Below are 21995 nucleotides of genomic sequence, written 5' to 3' on the forward strand. Positions count from 1 at the left end.
AAGAGGGGCAGCAGCCTTTTCAGTAGTTGCAAGGGCAACAGTCTGGATGATTGACTGATCTGGCCTTGTAACAATAACCAAAACGGCCTTGCTGTGCTGGTACTGCGAACGGCTGAAAGCAAGGGGAAACTACAGCCGTAATTTTTCCCGAGGGCATGCAGCTTTACTGTATGATTACATGATGATGGCGTCCTCTTGGGTAAAATATTCCGGAGGTAAAATAGTCCCCCATTTGGATCTCCGGGCGGGGACTACTCAAGAGGATGTCGTTATCAGGAGAAAGAAAACTGGCGTTCTACGGATCGGAGCGTGGAATGTCAGATCCCTTAATCGGACAGGTAGGTTAGAAAATTTAAAAAGGGAAATGGATAGGTTGAAGTTAGATATAGTGGGAATTAGTGAAATTCGGTGGCAGGAGGAACAAGACTTCTGGTCAGGTGACTACAGGGTTATAAACACAAAATCAAATAGGGGTAATGCAGGAGTAGGTTTAATAATGAATAGGAAAATAGGAATGCGGGTAAGCTACTACAAACAGCATAGTGAACGCATTATTGTGGCCAAGATAGACACGAAGCCCACACCGACTACAGTAGTACCAGTTTATATGCCAACTAGCTCTGCAGATGACGAAGAAATTGAAGAAATGTATGATGAAATAAAAGAAATTATTCAGATTGTGAGGGGAGACGAAAATTTAATAGTCATGGGTGACTGGAATTCGAGTGTAGGAAAAGGGAGAGAAGGAAACATAGTAGGTGAATATGGATTGGGGGACAGAAATGAAAGAGGAAGCCGCCTGGTAGAATTTTGCACAGAGCACAACATAATCATAGCTAACACTTGGTTTAAGAATCATGAAAGAAGGTTGTATACATGGAAGAACCCTGGAGATACTAAAAGGTATCAGATAGATTATATAATGGTAAGACAGAGATTTAGGAACCAGGTCTTAAATTGTAAGACATTTCCAGGGGCAGATGTGGACTCTGACCACAATCTATTGGTTATGACCTGTAGATTAAAACTGAAGAAACTGCAAAAAGGTGGGAATTTAAGGAGATGGGACCTGGATAAACTAAAAGAACCAGAGGTTGTACAGAGATTCAGGGAGAGCATAAGGGAGCAATTGACAGGAATGGGGGAAATAAATACAGTAGAAGAAGAATGGGTAGCTTTGAGGGATGAAGTAGTGAAGGCAGCAGAGGATCAAGTAGGTAAAAAGACGAGGGCTAGTAGAAATCCTTGGGTAACAGAAGAAATATTGAATTTAATTGATGAAAGGAGAAAATATAAAAATGCAGTAAGTGAAACAGGCAAAAAGGAATACAAACGTCTCAAAAATGAGATCGACAGGAAGTGCAAAATGGCTAAGCAGGGATGGCTAGAGGACAAATGTAAGGATGTAGAGGCCTATCTCACTAAGGGTAAGATAGATACCACCTACAGGAAAATTAAAGAGACTTTTGGAGATAAGAGAACGACTTTATGAATATCAAGAGCTCAGATGGAAACCCAGTTCTAAGCAAAGAAGGGAAAGCAGAAAGGTGGAAGGAGTATATAGAGGGTCTATACAAGGGCGATGTACTTGAGGACAATATTATGGAAATGGAAGAGGATGTAGATGAAGATGAAATGGGAGATATGATACTGCGTGAAGAGTTTGACAGAGCACTGAAAGACCTGAGTCGAAACAAGGCCCCCGGAGTAGACAGTATTCCATTGGAACTACTGACAGCAGTGGGAGAGCCAGTCCTGGCAAAACTCTACCATCTGGTGAGCAAGATGTATGAAACAGGCGAAATACCCTCAGACTTCAAGAAGAATATAATAATTCCAATCCCAAAGAAAGCAGGTGTTGACAGATGTGAAAATTACCGAACTATCAGCTTAATAAGTCACAGCTGCAAAATACTAACACGAATTCTTTACAGACGAATGGAAAAACTAGTAGAAGCCAACCTCGGGTCAAGATCAGTTTGGATTCCGTAGAAACACTGGAACACGTGAGGCAATACTGACCTTACGACTTATCTTAGAAGAAAGATTAAGGAAAGGCAAACCTACGTTTCTAGCATTTGTAGACTTAGAGAAAGCTTTTGACAATGTTGACTGGAATACTCTCTTTCAAATTCTAAAGGTGGCAGGGGTAAAATACAGGGAGCGAAAGGCTATTTGCAATTTGTACAGAAACCAGATGGCAGTCGAGGGACATGAAAGGGAAGCAGTGGTTGGGAAGGGAGTAAGACAGGGTTGTAGCCTCTCCCCGATGTTGTTCAATCTGTATATTGAGCAAGCAGTAAAGGAAACAAAAGAAAAATTCGGAGTAGGTATTAAAATTCATGGAGAAGAAATAAAAACTTTGACTTGAGTCCTGAGCAGAATGAGCATGAGGATTGTCGTGAAGCAAAATTTGCCCCTCGTCCAGCTTCCCATGACAGTTTGTCTTGGCAGCCTGCCGTAACCTCTTTGGAGATTTTGGTACTATGCTTCTGTGATAGTGCGTCCAATACAAGCATAATATGTCAGTACCACGGCATGGCAATCACTGTAAACGCTCACCATCATCTTGCTCAATAACATTTGGGTATTTACCTTTTACAGTGATGGTGAATGCACATTTCTAATTAGTCCAGTCACTGAAGGAAGTGGTAGAGGCAAGTCCAATAAACAACATACTAAAAATCCTGACTGGTACGGTGTGAGGGTGTGAGAATGAGCTTTGGGGTGGGATGGAGGCGTTTAAAGGTAACATTTTATGTCTTTCTTTGATAGCTTGAAAACCAAAGATGTAGCAAAAATGTTCCCCAGCACAAAATTAAACTGCATTAAATTTCCCACAAAGCACGACATATTCATTTTTCCCTAGGACCAATAGTTTCTGAGTTGCACTGTATCACAAAAACCAATTACAGGGCTCTTTCACGAAGTTACAACAACCCTTCTGCAGCTCACCTTACAAATCACTGGTGATGTAGTGTGCAGACACACCCAGGTTAGTTTATTTTCCACAAAGTGCATTAACACTACATGAAATACAGATACGAATTACTAATAATACTAAAGCCAGAAAAGCATCAGGACAGAATATGTGTAAATCTTTGCTCACTATTCTGCACTGCTAGAGAGAAAATTGATTCTGAGTCATCCTGTAGCTGTAGATTCTTCCAGTAAAGGTAGCTTCCTGCACTGTGATTGCTGTTGGCTTTTTAGTTTGCAGACGGACTATGCCTTCCCAGCATTTCCTTTCCATTTCTCTCACATGAGTAGACAAAGTAACTTTACTGAGTTTGTGGAGTTATTTTCACTTTATTAAGTACCATATTTGCCATTATTGAATGAGCTATTATGTAAATGAGATCCTGTAAACTATCTGCCACAGTGAAGAGCCTGTTTCAAGTGCAACTTGCTGGCAAAATGTATTCCACAATGCTGATTTCACTGTCTCCATTATCACCGGCTGAAATACTTTTCGCAGATCTTCCAACACCTGAAGAGCCCAGAGGTTTCAATTGGCTTCCTCTATAACAGAAGTAGGTCACTTATGTGTTACTGAAACATTTCAACATACGTCAAGCTGTGCATTACAGCAGATTACTGTCTAGATCTGTCTATTCCGTCAGACATTGACACCCACTTTTGTAGACATACTGTGGAGGTGTGGTAAGTGGCTCCACCCATGCAGCCCACTCTACAAGTCTCCACAATTCCTGAATGCAGTCTAGCAGTAACACAGTTAATAGTGAAGCCTGACATTGTCACGAAGGAGACAGCAGTCTTGTGAGACAGCAGTCTTAACGTAATTTTTTACTTAAAAGTTTTTAATGCAAAAAACTTTCAATGCCTGAACCACAGAATTCATTATATGAGCAAAGCATGGTGACTAGTTTTGGTTGCTGTCCACACCCTCCTTCAGATTTGCTGAAAGAAACTTTTAAGACCAAAAAGCGTGAAAAGCTTCTACCCAAATCCAAATAATTTTAAAATTAACAAGGGACTGAAGTTAAAATTAAAAGGTAAGGAAACTGTGTTATATACCCATAGTTAACTGGCAACATGCCGTATGTAAAAGGTAAGTCCTATGTAACTATCAATAATTCGAGAGAAAATCTTAGAAAATTTTTCGCACGAGGTGGCACCTGTCACCGTCAGCTGTCACGTTATCTCGGCGAATGTTTTTACATTTCTCTGTAAAATTGTATGCCGGTGACAATATTTTAATTCCTGCTATTTATAGACTTACAAGTATTTGGGTACATACTTAGGTGTAAATTAAACACTGCCTTCATTTTTATTTGTCATTACTATGTTCCTTTTTCTCCTGATAACGACATACTCTTGAGTAGTCCCTGCTCGGAGATCCGAATGGGAGACTATTTTACCTCCGGAATGTTTTACCCAAGAGGACGCCATCATCATCATCATCATCATCATCATCATTATCATTGTTATCAGTAGAAAGAAAACTGGCGTTCTACGGATCGGAACGTGGAATGTCAGATCCCTTAATCGGGCAGGTAGGTTAGAAAATTTAAAAACTGAAATGGATAGGTTAACGTTAGATATAGTGGGAATTAGTGAAGTTCAATGGCAGGAGGAACAAGACTTCTGGTCAGGTGACTACAGGGTTATAAACACAAAATCAAATAAGGGTAATGCAGGAGTAGGTTTAATAATGAATAGGAATGCGGGTAAGCTACTACAAACAGCATAGTGAACGCATTATTGTAGCCAAGATAGATACGAAGCCCATGCCTACCACAGTAGTACAAGTTTATATGCCTACTAGCTCTGCAGATGACGTAGAAATTGAAGAAATGTATGATGAATTAAAAGAAATTATTCAGATAGTGAAGGGAGACAAAAATTTAATAGTCATGGGTGACTGGTGGGTTGGTTGGTTAGTGAAGGAGACCAGACAGCGTGGTCATCGGTCTCATCGGATTAGGGAAGGAAGTCGGCTGTGCCCTTTCAGAGGAACCATCCCGGCATTTGCCTGGAATGATTTAGGGAAATCACGGAAAACCTAAATCAGGATGGCCGGATGCGAGTCCATGGGTGACTGGAATTCGTCAGTAGGAAATGGGAGAGAAGGAAACATAGTAGGTGAATATGGATTGGGAGTAAGAAACGAAAGAGGAAGCCGCCTGGTGGAATTTTGCACAGAGCACAACCTAATCATAGCTAACACTTGGTTCAAGATCATAAAAGAAGATTGTATACATGGAAGAACCCTGGAGATACTAAAAGGTATCAGATAGATTATATAATGGTAAGACAGAGATTTAGGAACCAGGTTTTAAATTGTAAGACATTTCCAGAGACAGATGTGGACTCTGACCACAATCTATTGGTTATGAACTGTAGATTAAAACTGAAGAAACTGCAAAAAGGTGGGAATTTAAGGAGATGGGACCTGGATAAACTGACTAAACCAGAGGTTGCACAGAGTTTCAGGGAGAGCATAAGGGAACAATTGACAAGAATGGGGGAAAGAAATACAGTAGAAGAAGAATGGGTAGCTTTGAGGGATGAAGTGGTGAAGGCAGCAGAGGATCAAGTAGGTAAAAATACGAGGGCTAGTAGAAATCCTTGGGTAACAGAAGAAATACTGAATTTAATTGATGAAAAGAGAAAATATACAAATGCAGTAAATGAAGCCGGCAAAAAGGAATACAAACGTCTCAGAAATGAGATCGACAGGAAGTGCAAAATGGCTAAGCAGGGATAGCTAGAGGACAAATGTAAGTATGTGGAGGCTTATCTCACTAGGGGTAAGATAGATACTGCCTACAGGAAAATTAAAGAGACCTTTGGAGATAAGAGAAGGACTTGTATGAATATCAAGAGCTCAGATGGAAACCCAGTTCTAACCAAAGAAGGAAAAGCAGAAAGGTGGAAGGAGTATATAGAGGGTCTATACAAGGGCGGTGTACTTGAGGACAATATTATGGAAATGGAAGAGGATGTAGATGAAGATGAAATGGGAGATACGATACTGCGTGAAGAGTTTGACAGAGCACTGAAAGACCTGAGTCGAAACAAAGCTCTGGGAGTAGACAACATTCCAATAGAACTACTGACGGCCTTGGGAGAGCCAGTCCTGACAAAACTCTACCATCTGGTGAGCAAGATGCATGAGACAGGCGAAATACCCTCAGACTTCAAGAAGAATATAATAATTCCAATCCGAAAGAAAGCAGGTGTTGACAGATGCGAAAATTACCGAACTATCAGTTTAATAAGTCACGGCTGCAAAGCATTAACGTGGATTCTTTACAGACGAATGGAAAAACTAGTAAAAGCCGACCTCGGGGAAGATCAGTTTGGATTCTGTAGAAATGTTGGAACACGTGAGGCAATACTGACCCTACAACTTATCTTAGAAGCTAGATTAAATAAAGGCAAACCTACATTTCTAGCATTTGTAGACTTAGAAAAAGCTTTTGACAATGTTGACTGGAATACTCTCTTTCAAATTCTGAAGGTGCAGGGAGCGAAAAGCAATGTACAATTTGTACAGAAACCAGATGGCAGTTATAAGAGTAGGTGGACATGAAAGGGAAGCAGTGGTTGGGAAGGGAGTGAGACAGGGTTGTATCCTCTCCCCGATGTTATTCAATCTCTATATTGAGCAAGCAGTGAAGGAAAGAAAAGAAAAATTCAGGTATTAAAATCTATGGAGAAGAAATAAAAACTTTGAGGTTCGCCGATGACATTGTAATTCTGTCAGAGACAGCAAAGGACTTGGAAGAGCAGTTGAATGGAATGGACAGTGTTTTGAAAGGAGGATATAAGATGAACATCAACAAAAGCAAAACAAGGATAATGGAATGTAGTCTAATTAAGTCGGGTGATGCTGAGGGAATTAGATTAGGAAATGAGGCACTTAAAGTAGTAAAGGAGTTTTGCTATTTGGGGAGCAAAATAACTGATGATGGTCAAAGTAGAGAGGATGTAAAATGTAGGCTGGCAATGGCAAGGAAAGCGTTTCTGAAGAAGAGGAATTTGTTAACATCCAGTATTGATTTAAGTGTCAGGAAGTCATTTCTGAAAGTATTCGTATGGAGTGTAGCCATGTATGGAAGTGAAACATGGACGATAACTAGTTTGGACAAGAAGAGAATAGAAGCTTTCGAAATGTGGTGCTACAGAAGAATGCTGAAGATTAGATGGGTAGATCACATAACTAATGAGGAAGTATTGAATAGGATTGGGGAGAAGAGAAGTTTGTGGCACAACTTGACCAGAAGACATGTTCTGAGGCATCAAGGGATCACCAATTTAGTATTGGAGGGCAGCGTGGAGGGTAAAAATCGTAGAGGGAGACCAAGAGATGAATACACCAAGCAGATTCAGAAGGATGTAGGTTGCAGTAGGTACTGGGAGATGAAGAAGCTTGCACAGGATAGAGTAGCATGGAGAGCTGCATCAAACCAGTCTCAGGACTGAAGACCATAACAACAACAACAACAACAACAACATGTTCTTTTTTATAAACTCTACACATAGGGTACAATTATTGTACCAATCATTGTAAATGCAAGTGCACCCATACCACCTGTCGCCCTTGTTGGGCTCGGTTACTCCGGTTAGGCGGCAGGAGGCCCTTGCATAATTCAGTTAGTTTTGGCGTTTTTTGCTAGGACTGTTAACCCTGTGGCATTTTACTTTTAATCTTCAACTTGCGCATATTTTATAGGGATAAATATTTTATACGTCACGATGGTATGGAATTTATATCTAATTCTATGACCGTTGATTGCAAAGCTGTGTGGTTCCTATTTTCACAGCTAGAGAACAGCTGACAATTCTTGTTACCCTTTCATGTAATTTTATCTCTATAATTCCTTCTGTACACTTGCAAATAATGGCACATGACACAATTTTTAGTAATGCAACTGGCCTTTTATCCTTGTTTATTACCTGCATCATTTGAGATTATGGTACGTTGTTCATATTTCTAGCATTACACAGTAATTTGATGCTTTTTATCATTTGATAATTACTTAGGTTTTGTCTTTTATATATAGCACATTCCCAGTTAACTATACAAAACAACTTCCCTGCGTTGTAATTTTAATTTCATTCCCTTGTTAATTTTAAAATTAATTGGAATTAGGTATAAGCTTTTTAACCTTTTTGGTCTTAAATACAAGGTGTACAACTTTGCTTCCACTGTTTGCTGACAGGTGGTGATGACGGTAGGTAGTGGTCGAAATAAACAGATCGCAGATATCAGGCAGTCAGCTTGGACCTCGGTCAACATAACCCCATTTAAACATTAGTCGAGTTTGTGTCTGCGCCGTATAAAGTTGTTCTCAGTCCCATCGAATACTCTCAAGTACGTATGGTAAGGACACTATTAGTGAAAGAACGTTACGTGAGTGGTTTAAACACTTCAAGAACGGTGATTTTAACACCGTAGACTGGCATAGTGGTGGAAGAGAGAATGTTTCCGAAGATGCAGAATTGGAGACATTGCTGAGTGAAGACTCACATCAAACTCAAGAAGAATCGGCACGATTAGTGGGAGTGACACAGCAAGCCATTTCAATACATCTCAAGGCTATGGGCATGATTCATAAAGAAGCAGCTTGGGTCCTTTGTGAGCTGAAACCAAGAGACATTGAACGGCATTTGTGTGTTTGTGAACAGTTGCTACAGAGGCAAAAACAGAAGGGATTTCTGCATCACATTGTGACCAGAAACAAAAAATGGGTTCATTATGATAACCCTAAATGCAAAAAAATCATGGGAATATCCCGGCCATGCTTCCGTGTCAACGGCCAAACCGAATATTCTCAGCTCCAAGATACTCTATATCAGAGGAAGCTACTGAAGCAATGGAACACATTTTTATTTCATTGACTGGCTAATTTAAGTACAAAACAGGGTGCACAGAAGTTGTATAAATTGAAACCTTTAAGTTTTTGGACCTTTCACATACATTTTGAAACCATTTAAAATGCTTGAAAAACGAGTCTGTTACTCATCTTTCAAAACTAAAATTATATCAAATAAGGCTAGGCTTTGATATTTATGAGCCTGTTATATAATAATGTGGTAATGAAACAGGGTTTATGTATGGCAAAAATTTCAGTTGTTCATAAAACCTGTTCAACCTAAAACTGGAAGCTCTCCTTTTCAGGGAATGTAAAACTATATGGTACTAATCAACAGAAAAAAAAATGAAAATTTTATGGATTGGCATTTTTGAAAAAAAAAATTCCATAAATTATAAAAAATGTTCAGAAACTTACAAATAAAAAAACGAACAAAATATGTAGAACTGTTCCAGAGATACAGTGTTTTAAAATTTATTCCAAAATTCCCATCTTCAAAATGGTATGTGCAGTGTCATCTTTGGAAGGCTGTATCTTGGAGCAGAAATTTTTTTTGAGACACCAAAAAAAAATACATGTTCCTTACTTAGTACTTCATTTTAATATGCTAAATTCAATAACATCCAAGACTGTGAAGGTAAGGTTTTTTTCCTGGCATGGCTGAATTGATATGGACTGTTGTTGTGGTCTTCAGTCCTGAGACTGGTTTGATGCAGCCTTCCATGCTACTCATCCTGTGCAAGCTTCTTCATCTCCAAGTACCTACTGCAACCTACATCCTTCTGAATCTGCTTAGTGTATTCATCTCTTGGTCTCCCTCTACGATTTTTACTCTCCACGCTGCCCTCCAATACTAAATTGGTGATCCCTTGATGCCTCAGAACATGTCCTACCAACCGATTCCTTCTTCTAGTCAATTTGTGCCACAAACTTCTCTTCTCCCCAATCCTATTCAGTACTTCCTCATTAGTTATGTGATCTACCCATCTAATCTTAAGCATTCTTCTGTAGCACCACATTTTGAAAGCTTCTATTCTCTTCTTGTCCAAACTATTTATCGTCCATGTTTCACTTCCATACATGGCTACACTCCATACAAATACTTTCAGAAACGACCTGACACTTAAATCAATACTCGATGTTAACAAATTTCTCTTCTTCAGAAATGCTTTCCTTGCCATTGCCAGCCTACATTTTATATCCTCTCTACTTCGACCATCATCAGTTATTTTGCTCCCCAAATAACAAAACTCATTTACTACTTTAAGTGTCTCATTTCCTAATCTAATTCCCTCAGCATCACACGACTTAATTCGACTACATTCCATTATCCTTGTTTTGCTTTTGTTGATGTTCATCTTATATCCTCCTTTCAAGACACTATCCATGGATTTTAATACCTGAATTTTTCTTTTCTTTCCTTCACTGCTTGCTCAATATAGAGATTGAATAACATCGGGGAGAGGATACAACCCTGTCTCACTCCCTTCCCAACCACTGCTTCCCTTTCATGTCCCTCTACTCTTATAACTGCCATCTGGTTTCTGTACAAATTGTAAATAGCTTTTCGCTCCCTGTATTATACCCCTGGCCACCTTCAGAATTTGAAAGAGAGTATTACAGTCAACATTGTCAAAAGCTTTTTCTAAGTCTACAAATGCTAGAAACGTAGGTTTGCCTTTCCTTAATATTTCTTCTAAGATAAGTCGTACGGTCAGTATTGCCTCACGTGTTCCAACATTTCTACAGAATCCAAACTGATCTTCCCCGAGGTCGGCTTCTACTAGTCTTTCCATTTGTCTGTAAAGACTTCACGTTAGTATTTTGCAGCCGTGATTTATTAAACTGATAGTTCGGTAATTTTCACATCTGTCAACACCTGCTTTCTTTGGGATTGGAATTATTATATTCTTCTTTAAGTCTGAGGGTATTTCGCCTGTCTCATACATCTTGCTCACCAGATGGTAGAGTTTTGTCAGGACTGGCTCTCCCAAGGCCGTCAGTAGTTCTAATGGAATGTGGCCTACTCCCGGGGCCTTGTTTCGACTCAGGTCTTTCAGTGCTCTGTCAAACTCTTCATGCAGTATCGTATCTCCCAATTCATCTTCATCTACATCCTCTTCCATTTCCATAATATTGTCCTCAAGTACATCCCCTTGTATAGACCCTTTATATACTCCTTCCACTTTTCTGCTTTTCCTTCTTTGCTTACAGCTGGGTTTCCATATCAGCTCTTGATATTCATACAAGTGGTTCTCTTTTCTCCAAAGGTCTCTTTAATTTTCCTGTAGGCAATATCTGTCTTACCCCTAGTGAGATAAGCCTCTACATCCTTACATTTGTCCTCTAGCCATCCCTGCTTAGCCACTTTGCACTTCCTGTTGATCTCATTTTTGAGACGTTTGTATTCGTTTTTGCCAGCTTCATTTACTGCATTTTTATATTTTCTCCTTGCATCAATTAAATTCAATATCTCTTCTGTTACCCGAGGATTTCTACTAGCCCTAGTCTTTTTACCTGCTTGATCCTCTGCTGCCTTCACTACTTCATCCCTCAAAGCTACCCATTCTTCTTCTACTGTATTTCTTTCCCCCCTCCTCCCAATTGTTCCCTTATGCTCTCCCTGAAACTCTGCACAACCTCTGGTTCTTTTAGTTTATCCAGGTCCCATCTCCTTAAATTCCCACCTTTTTGTAGTTTCTTCAGTTTTAATCTACAGTTCATAACCAATAGATTGTGGTCAGAGTCCACACCTGCCCCTGGAAATGTCTTACAGTTTAAAACCTGGTTCCTAAATCTCTGTCTTACCATTATATAATCTATCTGATACCTTTTAGTATCTCCAGGGTTCTTCCAGGTATACAACCTTCTTTCATGATTCTTGAACCAAGTGTTAGCTATGATTAAGTTATGCTCTGCGCAAAATTCTACCAGGCGCCTTCCTCTTTCATTTCTTAGCCCCAATCCATATTCACCTACTACGTTTCCTTCTCTTCCTTTTCCTACTGTCAGATTCCAGTCACCCATAACTATTAAATTTTCGTCTCCCTTCACTATCTGAATAATTTCTTTTATCTCATCATACATTTCATCAATTTCTTCATCATCTGCAGAGCTAGTTGGCATATAAACTTGTACGACTGCAGTAGGTGTGGGCTTCGTGTCTATCTTGGCCACAATAATGCGTTCACTGTGCTGTTTGTAGTAGCTTACCTGCACTCCTATTTTTTTATTCATTATTAAACCTATTCCTGCATTACCCCTATTTGATTTTGTGTTTATAACCCTGCTGTCACCTGACCAGAAGTGTTGTTCCTCCTGCCACCGAACTTCACTAATTCCCACTATATCTAACTTTAACCTATCCATTTCCCTTTTTAAATTTTCTAACTTACTGCCCGATTAAGGGATCTGACATTCCACGCTCCGATCAGTAGAACGCCAGTTTTCTTTCTCCTGATAATGACATCCTCCTGAGTAGTCCCTGCCCGGAGATCCGAATGGGGGACTATTTTACCTCCGGAATATTTTAGCCAAGAGGACGCCATCATCATTTAACCATACAGTAAAGCTGCATGTCCTCGGGAAAAATTATGGCTGTAGTTTCCTCTTGCTTTCAGCCGTTCGCAGTACCAGCACAGCAAGGCCGTTTTGGTTAGTGTTACAAGGCCAGATCAGTCAGTCATCCAAACTGTTGTCCCTGCAACTACTGAAAAGGCTGCTGCCTCTCTTCAGGAACCACACGTTTGTCTGGCCTCTCAACAGATACCCCTCCGTTGTGGTTGCACCTACGGTACGGCTACCTGTATCGCTGAGGCACGCAAGCCTCCCCACCAACGGCAAGGTCCGTGGTTCATGGGGGGGTGATATGGACTATGCCTATAATATGTAGACATCTATGTATATATTATACGTCTACATACATGCATACATACATACATACTCCACAAGCCAATATACCATGTATGGTGGAGGGTACCAGGTACCACTAGTAGTCGTTTCCTTTCCTGTTACAAATGGAGCAAGGGGAAAAGCGACTGTCTGTGCGCCTCTGTATCAGCTCTAATTCCTCATATCTTGTCTTCATGGTCCTTGTGCGAAATGTATGATGGTGGCAGTAGTCTTTCTACATTCAGCTTCAAACACTTGTTCTCTAAATTTTCTTGATAGTGTTCCTCAAAAAGAATGTCGCCTTTCTTCCAGGGATTCCCATTTGAGTTCCCAAAGTATCTCCACAATACATGCATGTTATTCGAACCTAGCCTAGGAAATCTAGGAGCTCACCTCTGAATTGCTTCGATGTCTTCCTGTAATCTGACCTGGGACCTGGTGCAGATCCCCAACTTTTGAGCTGCACTCAAGAATAGGTCACACTAGTGTCCTATAAGCAGTCTCCTTTACAGGTGAACCATACTTTCCTAAAATTCTCCCAATAAACTGAAGTCAACCATTCGCCTCCCATACCACAATCCTCACATGCTTGTTCCATTTCATGTAGCTTTGCTACATTACACCCAGATATTTAAGTGATGGGTCTGTGTCAAGCAGGACACTACTAATGCTGTATCCGAACATTACAGGTTTCTTTTTCCTACTTATCTGCAGTAACATACATTTTTCTACATTGAGAGCTAGTTTTCATTCATTACACCAACTAGAAATTTTGTCTAAGCTATATATGAACACTCCCCTTTGAGGACAACATACTAGGCTCTATTACCTAACAAGTCTCCAAGCCATTCACATATCTGGGGACTTACTCCATATTTTAACCTGTTAGCAAAGATACACTCATATCTTTGTTAATAGTCTGCAGTGGGGCACCATGTCAAATGCTTTTTGGAAATGTAGAAATGGTGGTATCTGCTTGTCCATAGTTTGCAGTACGTCATGTGAGAAAGGTCAAGCTGAGTTTCACATGAGCGATGCTTTCTAAAACTGTGCTTATTCGTGAATGTATGCATTTTATTCTCTAGGAATTTTATTGTATTTGAACTAAGAAAACGTTCTAGCATTCAACGATGTTGTCTGTAATTTTGAAGTTTTGTTCTTTTACTCTTTTTATATACAGGAGTCACCTGCACTTTTTCCAGTTGCTTGAGATATTGCACTGGGTGAGATGTTAAAGATAAATCCGAGCCAAGTGAGGCGCCAGTTTGTTGGGGTACTCTTTCGAAAATCAAATTGGGATTCCATCTGGACCTAGTTACTTATTTGTTTTCAATTCTTTCAGTTGTTTCTCAATGCCAAGGGTGCCACAATGGCCATGTCCCTCCAAGATACTTGCCAAAGTTTAGATCACGTTGTCATATTGCTGACTGGCTGCAGAAATGGGCTAACCATATCACCCTGCAAATATTTACAGCAGCTTGATGTGCAGATGAAGCTGGGAGGCAATATGACATTAGTAACCTCAGTTGCTGGGCTAATCCAACACTTGCGGCTAACATCTCTTTTGAGACTGGAAGAAAAGTTGCCTCATACTAGGTGGGAACACACCCACCCCAATTCTCAACTTGTACTGAATGCTGATGTGCCGTCAAGTGGGTTACAATGTGATCTAGCATCATCCATCTGGCACTTGTCAGATTGGACAAAACACAATAACACTGCATTAGAACCTCTGTCTGTCGAAACTACACCGTCAACACTGCCGAATACTCTGTTCTCAGAAGTGGCCACATTTCTTAATGTCGACACCAGTTCCCAGTGGATGAATTTCCGTCACAGGAACTTCTGCTGTGACAGCCACAGGATGGATATTAGAGATTCCTCCTCAAGTTATTTGTGTGACTCAGTGTCAGAAAATGATATAAGTCAAGCACTGTTTTCATGTTAGTGGTACAGTAATATGCATGTACACTGATGTGCAAAACTTAAGGTTAAAAGTAAACTTTGCACAATGTGTCTCGCCCAAGTAACAGACCTCAAAGAAACTTGGACCATAAGGAGAAAAAACAGTTACAGTATACTGCAGAAGGTAGCTGAGAGAAATACGCAATGAGACGAACAGAAATGATACTTTTATTCAAAGACAATAATTGTACTCGAGTCACTGCAATTTATGATGGCCTCTGGACCTCGCCAACAGCGGGACGTGGTTCTTAATACGGTGCGTTATCACCACAGATGGCAAAGCGTGCTCGTGCTGGCCACAATGTTGGCAAGGTGGTGCTGTGGTAAGGCGCTCCATTCCTCCACGAGTACGGTTGACAATTGCTGGATGGTCACTGATAAACTGGACATGCTGCAGTACATCTCCCCAATGAATTCGATCATTGCTCGAGGATTCAATTCAGGGGACTGGACAGCCCAGTCCATCCAGCGAATATAATTTCATTCCAGAAGCTCCTTCACCTGCACTGTTTGAAGCATTGTCAGCTATAAAAATGAGGTCAGGGCCAAATGCACCTTAACACCTGAATCACCAAACTCCAGGCCAACCAAGGCAATCATGTTTGACATTGTTTCTGGGTGTCATGTTTGACATTGTTTATGGGTGCATTACATGTTCCCACCTCTCGCCATTGTTGAACTTGATCATTTCGGTGAACAGAGTGTTGTGGTGTGAGGAGACATAATGTTGCACGGGCATACTGACCTCCAGATATTTGAATGTGGTACTCCTTCCTCATACGCATCTTCTCGGGTGTAAATTCAGTCCTGACTTCATTTATATGGATGACAATGCATGACTACATCAAACAGCACAGGTGGAGGAACTTTTGGAACAAGAGGATATTCGGCGAACGGACTGAGCTGCTATTCACCACTGAGTACTGATGGGATTCATTGGCGAGGTGAATTGCAGCATGTCTACGTGCAGGAATTTAACACCCTACCACAACACCACCTTACCAACCTCGTGGCCAGCATGAAAGTGCATCGCAAAGCGTGCATTACCATCCGTGGTTATCACAAACCCTACTAAAAACTGTGCCTCACCATTTGTAAGGTCCTGGGAACCATCATAATTTGCGGTGACTTATGTATAGCATTATCTTTGAATAAAAAGCGTAATTTCTGTTCATTTCATTGTATATTTCTTTCAGTTACCTTCTGTACTATGTACTGTAGCAGTTCATTCTATGTATGGCCCAAGTTTCATCAAGCTACATTACTTGGCAGACACACATTATGCAGAAGTTATTTTAGGCCTTACATTCTGCACACTAGTGTAACTTTGTACAAGAGGCTAGGCACCACTATCCTCACATTGTCAACACGCTAATATGAAATAATCCCTTACTTTTTAAGAGACTGTAGTAACCTACAAACATAATTTATTATTAATATTAGTTGGCTGTAATTAATAGATGTACCAAGTGGTTATAATTAAAGTGCAGCTACTCACTCAGGTCCACTGTGGGCTGTAATTATTGTATGTCAGCAAAACATGGTAGATATACTAATACATCAATACAGAACCGATTTACACTGGAAAAAAGTTAATTCCAATTTTCGCCACCAGGTACAAATCTAGCCCATATAGGAATATTTCCATACCATACATAATGGATTAGGAACAGGAAGAGGGCAGAAAAGGCCAAACACGTGTGAAAGGCATAATGTTGATTTTATTATTAACTGCTGCTTACACAAATAGTTCCATACAAGCACCGGAGATATCGACGAAATGCAGCATCTGTCAAACGACATGATCAACAGTTGCTCACAGCGTTTCTGGTGGAATCTGAGCAACATTCTCGTGTATACTGGCTGTGTATTCATCGCACTATGTAGTGTAAAATGTGCCTCGTCGCTCCATAGAATATTGCCTGGCCGTGTCATCAACTTTGATCTGTGCCAGAAATGGAAGAGCAAATTCAGAACGTTACTGTGGATCGTGAGGTTTCAGTTGCTGCGCCATCTGGATCTTGTATGAGTACCAGTATAAAATAGACCGCAATACTTTTGGTATTGCTGACTATGGAATGGGTAATTCTCGAGACACTGCTTGAGCACTAGACTACCCAGGGCAAATATTGCATGGTCAGTTATAGCAACAGCAACCTCATCAGTAACTTACACTGTGATACGATGTCTTCCTCTTCCAGGTGCTACACCAAGCTCATCCGTGTTTTTTAATTTCATTATCGTTATCTTTACACAATGTAATGACGTTGATCCTTTCCTCAAACCTTTCAGTCAGGGATACTCTCACAAGGTAGCACCGCAATTGCTGCTATTCACGTAAAACATTTTCACTACCAGTGCACGGTCTCTCTTCTTCATCCACATTATAGCTTGACAAATGTCACACCATCATACAAACTGTGTACAGCACCATATTTGCACATGGTAGCTACAATTGGAACTAATTTTTTCCAGCATAAATCTTTTCCCAATTAATGCATATCTACCTAGTGTTGCTGCCATACGGTAATTACTGCCCACATTGTATCTCTGTGAGTAGCTGCAATTTAATTATAACCACCCACTAGTACTAATGTATGGTAAGTATACCAAATACCAATAAAATCAGACAAATAAAATAAACAGCTATCTACCCACTGCCAAGTGACCGACTGCAAACTTAAGCACCTACACCAGCTTCAATAACCTGTGCTATTTCATATTACTAGCTCCCCTGGCCTTAGTCAAGAGCTGTTCCTTCATAGTATATTCTGTTTATGCAAACTCCTGACGTAAACCTCTTCAAGTCCCTAATTTTGACTACCTCTTTCATATTTCCTTCTACTGCCACTTCACCCAAATTCCTCTTGCCTGCCTCCTGTCGAACTCTCTCCTCTATAACCCTCTCAGTTTTCTTACTGTTAACAGTGTTAATCCAATTTTGCCACTTCCACCGAGAGCCATTTCTCTCCCTCTACTGCCATAATATTTCCCTACACCTCATTGTCCCACACACATCTCCCCTTATCCCCTACCCCTCATTGCTGACAGTCCTTTCTTTTTCCATACACCCGTGGCTTTGGACAGCCTTTCATAAACAGTAAGTGTTGTCCCAACTGGATCAACAGTTAGAAGAAGAATGATTTTTCCTTATCTGCTCTATGTGTCACCCTTCATTCATCATTGGTGAGTAGTAGTTCCCCACTTCCACCCCTTCCCATTTCACTCTCTCAAATCCTTCAGTTTCCATTCTCATCATATTTTATTTCATGCTGTTCCATTGTAGTAAATGAATATACTACTACTACTACTACTAATAATAATAATAATATGTTGTGGTGCTAAAAGCTTAAACTGCCTAGGCACCATACCTTTCGGCCATAGAATGAGGATTGATTCCTTCATTTGCAACTTACATTAGGCTTGGTTTTCTTCTTTTATATTTTTTATTTTTATTTATTTTATTTTATTTTTACAATATTTCTTCCTGTACTAAAAATTCCTTACGTTTCTTAATTTCTTGCCATTATGCTGATAATCCCTTGGTTTGAACTCCCACGTATACATCCTTTGTTGAGCTGCAACATGCAAAATTGACTGTCCCATCCAAAAATATTTGAAAAGACTGAGGGTAAGAGGAAACTTCATAGAAGTAAGTTATCAATTGTGACTCTTCAAGCTTTCCCAGCAGATATGTTTTAAATTTACACATCTGGTACATATATGAGTTTGACAAGTTATGTCTCAAGAGAGGTAGACTGTTAAGCAGCCTTGCATTTTTACTGAGATGCCACGACAAGCAAACCATTCCTATGTTTGCTAAATTTAAACATTATATAAATTCTGTGGCTGCCATTAGAATTAAACAATGGGCGAATGCAGCACTTGTGAGAGAAAGGGTGTGCTATACACGTCAGGAATTTTGTTTGCTGTCCAGACAGTTACTACCACTCCATCTGAAGATTTCACTGAACCTTTCAGCGGTATCCTGGAACTGGGTAGATAGTGCCGCTTGCTCATTAGCTAATTGGACTGAACTACAATCTAAGGTTCGTCAAATGACAAAATATGATTGACTCAAAGCCCGAATGCAAGAAGACATGCCAAGAAGACGTGCCTTGTTTAATCTTACAGACAAGACTTTGGCGATGCTGCAGTTTCAGTGCTAGGGAAGGGTCTGGATTTTGCACCTACACCATTCGCATCTGAGATGTGATTAGTGGAATAGAGCAGGCTGTTTCGAAACTTCCTAAGGATGCTGTCAAAGAGATTAGGTGTGACACATGCCACATCTTGACTCGAGCTCTCTAAGAAGTCCAATTTTAACATCATCTCAACTGAAAGAGAATTGAGAGGAGACCAAGACATTATCTTACCTGATGACAAAGGAAATGCTACTGTGCTTCTCCCACGCACGGAATATTATAACAAGATGCACAAACTGCTCGATGATTCTGCATACCGTAAATTAAAAAGTGATCTGACAGGTAGGATACAAAGAGAGCTCTGCAACTCAGGAAGAGCTCGATTCCAGGGCAAGTCACTAAAGGTTTGTGTCAATAGGCTGCAGTTCCTCCTGCACTCTATGGCCTACCCAGGATCCATAAGAATGGGGTGCCTCTCCATCCCATTGTTAAGTAACATAGAAGCACCTACTTATTTTGTTGACAAACATCTGACGTCACTATTGGGATAACTCATAGGCAGGTGCGACTGTCATATTCAAAACTCTAAAGATTTTATAGGTCGCATGAAAACTCTTAGGTTGCAATCATCAGATCTCTTAGTAAGTTTAAATGTTGTGTCTTTATTTACAAAGGTGCTGTTTCACAGGACTCTTTAGAGCTCATTAGCAAAAACTTTGAGGAGGACATAGTGGCATTATTTAAACATGTGCTTGCTCCAACATACTTCTTATTTCATGACCAATATTTTGAGCAAGTGGACAGTGTCACCATGGGAAGCCCTCTGTCTCCTGTGGTGACCAATTATTTTATGGAGGACTTTGAAGAAAAAGCACAACATTCAGCTATTCTCAAACCCTCTTGTTTTCTGCAGTATGTGGATGATACATTTCTGGTGTGGCCACATGGACTTGATACTCTACCTACATTTCTTCAGCATTTAAATTTGCGCCATCCAAATATAAGCTTTGCAGTGAAAGTGGAAAAAGATGGTACTTTACCCTTTTCTTGATGTTTTGGTATGTAGGAAAGCAGATGGAACCTTAAAGACACAGCGGCTACTGAAGCCAACACATACAGATCTATATCTCCTGGCCACAAGCTGCCATCATCCTGTGCAAATGTAGTAGTACATTACATATGTTAGTTCATAGAGCATGGAGTATCTGATCCTGAAAGCCTGTCAAGTGAAATACAAAATTTGAAGCAGTGTTCTGACAAAATGGTTACTCTGAGAGACAGATACGTCATGCATTCAGGCCAAAGTGAGTTCAGTCTATGGAGCAAAATTAAAATACAAAGACACCCACCACTTTGGCATTTTTGCCATATTTTGGTGCCATGTCATCAAGAATTGGAAGAGTCCTCGGAAGATATGACATTAAGTGTGTTTTTCGACCGTCTGCAAAACTGAAGAACTTTCATTTAAGGATGCTTTTGGCCTGAGGAAATGTGGTGGGTACAAGATCCCTTCTTGATGTGGGGCAGCATATATAACCCAGACATGTTGCACAGTACAAGAATGATGCACTTAACATCAGCGTCATATACGCCTGTGTCAGCGGGTAAAGTCGGCTATTGCGGAACATAGTCCGAATAAAGGATATCACATGATTTATGAAAAGACAGAAGTCTTATCCCCAGCATCATCTTTCTGGGATTGCATCATTAAGAAACCAATACACATCCAATAATCTCATCAGCAGATATGCGGGATTCCAACTGAGCACAGCCTGGAACCCTGCATTGGCTGCTATTAAATCACAATGAGAAAATCAAGATTTTTTTTTATATAACAGACCTGTCATGGCACTGGTCTATTATAGTTTTTTTAGTGAGTGACATCCGGCCGCACTGTTAGTAAACATAGCGTACAGCGCATGCACAGGAGGGCCGCTCTGCGATTGTCAGCAGAGGGTGTTTTAGTATGGCACCATACAGCTGCAAATCATTGCGCATGCGTGATTTCCGCACCTGCGCTATCTTTGCGTGCATGTTCTATATGCAGGATGTCGATGTGCGAATACAGTTTGTTGTACCTAGTCACCAGCAAGGATGAACCACCTGAAGATGCCGCACAGTTGCTCCGAGGAAATATTGTGGAATTTGCACAACGTCATCCAACGGCAAACCTGTGAAGACATTTACAATTTATCAGTTCTTTCTTCTCACTCAAAGTCACATTCCGCATTGTCCCATGAAACAGAATTTGCAAATGATTTATTTGGTTTGACATACAAGGGAAATAACGACCTCAGAATGGCACTTTTTTCAAACAAGAAGAAAGAGAATGAAAGGTTTTACATTTTTTACACATGACCGCTGCATTATTTGTAGTCATTGAATATGTTGTGACTAATGGAAATATTTAACAGACCAATGGATATTTTTAAGAAACCAGGACTCAAACCCAAATGTGCTGCCTTTTGTAAGCACTTGCCTTAACCATTAGACTACCCAAAAATATTGTTTCTGGAGGCATGCTCAGATAAGCTGATGCTAAAGGTAACTGCTTGCAAAAAATCAGGGCTACAATCCCAGTCTGTAACAAATTTTCATTAGTCACGACATAAGCATTACATTGCAAATTCAGCATTCCTGGCCCACTGCCACTAATATCTTATTGTATCATTGCATCTATATTGGTGTCATTCCGGTCAACCATTCATTTCAGTGAATCTGATGTAACTGATCTGTTGTTGTAAATGTTTGTTATAAGGAAGATGCCATATTCATGACAAACCTAATCGCCTAACCAAAGAGAAAGAGAAAGCAATAGTCCCCATTCTCTTACACATGTTATTGAACTATAATCTACAGAGTAGTTAGTTTTGCTGTTCAAACTGTAAAATTGTCTTTCATGAATTATTTAATGGAACAAACTATTGACAGGTTATGGAGTAGTTTTTTCCCAGGGAACTGAGCTCCATGTTGACCTTTTAGTTTATTATGGCTTTTGGCCCCTTTCTTCCATTCTTTACAAACTTCTATAAAATATGATAAAACATTTGTAAATAAGGGATACATGTTAAAACTCTCATGAAGTGCCCAGTATCTGTCATGTGATAAGACTGACTGTTTTCTTTTGGAATCCAAAGGAGCCATATAT

At 40.1% G+C, this 21995-nt stretch overlaps 1 protein-coding gene across 4 annotated transcripts in view; it reads left to right on the top strand.

Annotated features, from left to right (window-relative positions):
• LOC124802186 (helicase domino) overlaps positions 1 to 21995 on the top strand; it is a 436722-nt gene that overhangs the window by 401770 nt on the left and 12957 nt on the right. The gene's annotated exons all lie outside the window — the stretch shown is intronic.

Source organism: Schistocerca piceifrons, chromosome 1 (assembly GCF_021461385.2).
Source record: "Schistocerca piceifrons isolate TAMUIC-IGC-003096 chromosome 1, iqSchPice1.1, whole genome shotgun sequence".
Taxonomy (NCBI): domain Eukaryota; kingdom Metazoa; phylum Arthropoda; class Insecta; order Orthoptera; family Acrididae; genus Schistocerca; species Schistocerca piceifrons.